Source organism: Salarias fasciatus, chromosome 14, assembly GCF_902148845.1.
Source record: "Salarias fasciatus chromosome 14, fSalaFa1.1, whole genome shotgun sequence".
Lineage (NCBI taxonomy): Eukaryota > Metazoa > Chordata > Actinopteri > Blenniiformes > Blenniidae > Salarias > Salarias fasciatus.
Genome location: NC_043758.1, coordinates 2,987,783 through 2,993,437, shown reverse-complemented (window position 1 = coordinate 2,993,437; position 5,655 = coordinate 2,987,783).

Below are 5,655 nucleotides of genomic sequence, written 5' to 3'. Positions count from 1 at the left end.
TCGGTGTGGCTCCTCCTCCTGAGTCCGAATCTCTCCAAACAGCAGCAGCTGCTCACAACGCTCGCTGTTCTTGTCATCCGTCTGTGACGCAACAAAACAGGAAGTTGAATTGTCTCTCCATGTTTTTAAACTAGATACACAATCAATGACGTTATATTCACATAAAACATCTCTAAATGATTACTTTACACTTTTTAACATTTTTAAGCATTATTAGACAGCATTAACCATTTTAGTCACATGAACTTGCTATGAAGAGAAACAACTGCCGTAAGGGCAACACAGTAAGAGTGAAGGAGAAAATTCCAGAGGAAACTTTACTTTGTGCCTGCCAGCTGCTGCCGAATCTGTGTGTATGTGTGTGTGTGTGTGTGTGTGTGTGTGTGTGTGTGTGTGTGTGTGTGTGTGTGTGTGTGTGTAACTCCTCCATATTCACTGTGAGTTCTGAGCGGAGACCAGCCGCTCATAAAGCATGAAGATAATGCGGACATGCAGAAAAGCTATAATTCCAGGGAAATTCCAGCAGGGGGCGATGACGCTGGTTTCAAAAAGAGCCCCGGTCTCATTGGATCCCATTCAAAAATGCCGATTTTTAGAGTGAAAAATAAACATAATAAGCGCCCGGTTTCAGAACATGTTTTGGTCTCTATCACTAGTTTCTATAACCTGCTGCTTCACCAGACTCTGATTTTCACAGAAATCATCTGTTGATTTTATATTAAAGTTTTGCATAAATCGCCCTATCACAGCGCCTCCTCTGTCCACGTGATGCGGTCACGTGACGGGCGGGACCAATCACATTTACATCCGGTTCCAAATGTTCAACGTGGAGACGTCCTGCTGGACTCGCTGAAGTCTTCAGAACGGCATTTTGGAACGTTATGGGTGACGTCACGAAAGCTCATTGAATTAACGATCTATGGCTGAGATCAGCCATGAGAGTCAGCAGATATGTGTGTTGCCATGGAGACCACACTGCATGAAAAGCCAGATATTCGGGTCTGTACATCGTTGTAAACGTGTCTCATTTGCGACAATGTATGTGCGTTTCCAGGTGCTGCACTTCTCGTTTGCTGTGGCATTCATTGTCGGTAACGTACTTGCTTGTGTGGAGGAGAGGGAGGGGTGAGGGGAAGGGGGGCGGGTGGAGCAGGGAAGCTGGGAATACACACCGCACCGGAGAGGTGTGAAAAACTGATTAGCACTCCGCCAGCCTGTCTGGCTTCATTCAGATCACCCACTGGATGAAAGGACATGGGGCTACAAAGAAACCCTGTGTCATGATTGGTTAAGAGATCTGTTGCTATTGGTCAACTTCAGGTCATGAATGTCCAAATTCGCTCCAGGTAACCCCAATAATAAAATTAAAGTTAGGGTAGACGATGTTGTCCAAAAGCACTTTTAGTCATGCTGAGTGAAATGCTCCCTGCCCCCTGGGAGAAGTCAATACATTATGTGGACGGAAAAAGGTGCGGAAAAAATCTGACCACTGTAGCGGCCACAGGACAGTAAAAACTCCGACCAATCATAAGGCGCGGACCGCTCTTCAGGAACCAATCAAATCCCTTCGCTGTTCTACCAGCCCTCTGCGCGTTCATTTCAATGGCGTGCACTGGCCCTGGATCAGAGCGCACGCGTTGCCAAGGAGCTCTCGCCGCTCGTGGCTCGCGACCGAGCACGGATCGGAACACGGAGCGTTGGTGCGCCCCTTGTACGGCACAGCCACGCCTGTGCGCACGATCCATCCCCGCCAGTGTTGTTTTCGTTAACAACAACGAAAATATTTCGTCAACGCCCCTTTTTTCTGTGACTAAAACGAGACGTGACGAGCTAAAAATATCTCTTTAAAGACAGAAATGTGACGAGACGTATCTGTTGTTTTCGTTAACGAGACGAGACAAGATGAAGATGTCAGTATTTGACTTTCAAAATAAATTAAAACAAATGTGATTCCCCCAGCTTGTTCACGCAGATCGGCTGCTTTACTCTGAAAATATCAGAAATTCACGAGCTGCTTCCTGTTTGAGCATGCCTGCGCCGCATGCATGCACCGGCGCAAGAAAGCGCGTGGCAGCAACTTTCGCCGGGCTCGGCATCAGGAAAACACACAGTGATTTATGGATGTACTTTAATCAGAATCCAGCAGAAAATAAAACGGAATGCCTGGTAGTGGAGACGGAGGATCTAATCCAACTGTTTGACTGTTCTGACTGTGAAACTGCAACAGGAGTCCACCATTGATTAGTGAAGATTTTTTTCCCCAAGTAGCCTACCTAATAAATCTTTACTTCTTCTTCTTTTTTTTCTTTGAAAAATAATTCAGGTGTTGTCTTATTTTGAAGAAATGTATTTTCACATTTGTTTAAAATGTGTATAGAGAAAATTCAGGTAAGGAATACTTACAAAGTTGATTAAACTCAAGTTCTGTTTGTCATTTCAGTTTTGAAGACTTCCAAGTGTTTCAAACCATCAAGTGCCCAAGGAATGAATTTTGTTTATTTCACTTGTTTTAATGGTCGTATTTTCCTAAAAACCATCTTAACATTGGTTTTATCGCTCCTCCAAAAGAATAACAGGCAGTTACTCTGACCAGTTCAAATCAGTAACATAGAAACAAAACAGACCAGTTTTAATAAAAGATCTCAGCCTTTATATCAGTATGGACATTATAAAAATAGCTTGAAAATATCAGCAAAACTCCTTTAGTCCTCTCATTCTGTCTGGCAGAGCTCATATAACCACTGCACTGAGTTTGCAAAGTATCAAACTAGTCCAGTTTATTATTTGATATTCAGAGGCATCAATGTGTTCTATTGGTTTTGTGCCATTTAAGTATATTTTATTATGTTTGTTTTGTTAACAATTTCCTTTGTCTTTTTCCCTTTGAGCCTTTTTTTATGACTAAAACTGGACTAAAACCCGTTTGGTTTTCGTCGACTAAAACTAGACTAAAACTAGACTAAAACTATCAAGTGTAGAAATGACTAAAATGTGACTAAAACTAATGAGCATTTCGTCCAAAAGACTGAGACTAAAACTAAATCAAAATAGGCTGCCAAAAACAACACTGATCCCCGCACACCGTCAGTGCTGCCATCCTCATCATCAAGTCGGTTGTGATGTCCTTCCATAACTCCATTTTGTCTGGAGCAAGTCCCGTCTTCCGTGAATGCAGCAGCTGTGAACACAATAAGTACCGGAGATCAGTCAATACTTCACTGCTTGAACAGAAAAATAAAGTCTCAGGGAATTCTAACCACATCGTACACAAAAACACACAATGCAATGAATCAAATTAAAATATCTTACTTTCTACGGAGACTCCAGGGAGAAGACTTCATGTCTTTAGCCTGCTGCGCCATCGAGCTGCTGTTAGCTGCTGTTAGCTGCTGCTAGCTGCTGCTAGCTCCTGTTAGTTGCTGCTAGCTGCTGTTAGCTGCTGCTAGCTGCTGTTAGCTGCTGTTAGCTCCTGTTAGCTGCTGCTCGCTGCTGCTAGCTGCTGTTAGCTGCTGCTAGCTGCTGTTAGCTGCTGTTAGCCGCTGCCAGCTGCTGTTAGCCGCTGCCAGCTGCTGTTAGCCGCTGTTAGCTGCTGCTGCTAGCCTCAGGCCGCTGCTGCTGCTGCTCGCTGGCTGTTTGGAGCTCCACTGTCTCTGGAAATGCTTCACAGCGGCTGAAAAGTAGTGAAATTAGGACAATATTAGCGTCTTTTTGTCTCTGTCCTCGATCCACATCCTCCAAACGTGGACGTGCAGCCAAAATAAATCACAACATTCATTTACCATGCAGAAGAATAACTGTAGAGTTGTTTAAGGCATTTAATACGTTTTAAAGAAACAGATGGAAAAGTCTCACCTTTGCTCCTGCTCATAGCGTGTTTTCTTCAGAGTTCTTCAGTCTGCGAACCGTTTCCTGAAAGAATGAAAAGTCATGACAGGATATCACTGCATCTTGCTAAAATTCACTTAAATATCCTTCAAACTGATTTTTATACCGACCTGTAGACAGGACGCAAACGGCTGTTTTGTTGTACACAATTTTTCTGCAGGCCATACAAATCGCCGACTTTCAGAAGGAAGCACGTGCGACGTGCACGCTCAGAATAACAGTTCGTATCGTGCGTTACGGAAGCCTCACATGGACAAAAATGTGGTGAGTTTCGCACCTACTCGTTGCTGGACTCAAAAGGCCATGATTCATTGCGGATGGGAGCATGCGCAGAACCAAAAACAATGTTCCTTAACTCGTTATCTGTTTACACGGCGGCACTTTCGAGTTTGAAAAGGAGTAACCCAGCGGTCTTTATCGGGTTTACAAATCTCGAAATGAGGTTTTCCAGGTTTTGGCGGGTGTTTACATGGCCACACGCTATTGGGTTATTGTCAACATTCGAGTTTGAAAAGGGTTTGAAAAGGGTTACTGGCTGCATGTAAACGTACTGATTTATAGCTGTTAACTTAAAGGTATGCTGGAGGATTCTCCGCCGATTTCGTACAACATGGCCGATTTGCCATTTTTGGAGCACTGCGCATGCGCGGCTCCCTCCGCATGAAGACTGTGGGAGCGCGCACGTCAGCCGCATGTCAGTTTGTTTACATCCGCGGGGCTGGAGCATCGTCTTTCCGCAAAGGATTTTAAAACACATTTGTAATCATGTCGGACTCTTCTTCCAATCATCCATAAGAATACGATCCGTAAAGTAGTTTCTTACGTGTTTATGCAACAGAAACACATTAGAATGGGATAATCAGCATGTTACTGTCCAGCAGAAACTTCCCCACGTCGTGATCAGTCCTAAATCCCTTTTGTGCTTTGAATGTCCGCCGCCTCGTAAAGGAATCTCCCAGTAAAACATGGGTTCTTCCTTCTTTTCTATGGCCTTTCCTCTGTCCTCCGGGAGCTTCGCTTGGAGACCCGTTTTATCCGATAATAACCCGAGAGCGGACACGCACACGGGGTTGTGGCCGCCGGCCCGGAATAGACCGCACCGGCCGGAACACACCAGCCGTTCGGGAAACCTCCCGAACCTTCCGATGGCCCCCCCGCCCCTGTTCGGAGGTGTTCGCGAGGGGAACAAGCCGCTTCTGCGGCTTCTGCGAGGATCGCTCCCGCTGCATGTCACTTCCTAAACAATGTTCTGCGCATGCGCGGCTCGAGACAAGCGCGCGCACAGAGGCGGCGACTCCACATGGCACGTCATCACGCAAACGCGTTCCCACATTGATTGGCATTACGACTGCCCAATCATAAGATGGAACCATACAATTCTGATTGGTTCTAAGGATCCTCCAGTATACCTTTAAAATGTCATGACCATTTACAGTGCTGTCTCCTTTTCATGCAGTGCCAACTGCACTCAGAAGGTGTGTGTGTTGCCATGGAGACCAGGTGCACTCAGCAGCCATGACAGTGAATCAGCAGTTTTTCCATCCAGTTTACATGGTTGAAAAAATGTCAGTTCTCGAGAACTGAGAGGTGAAATAGATTTTTTTTTTTTTTTTTTTTACTGTGAGTGTCAGAAGCCGTTGATAGATTCATGAATAGGACTTGATCTTACAACCCTTAAGTTTCAGCACACTTCTTGCCAGAGACTGCTTTCGATCGTGGTAACAGACTGAGTCCAACCTTTGACACATCTTCAGTTGTGTACCGAAACTT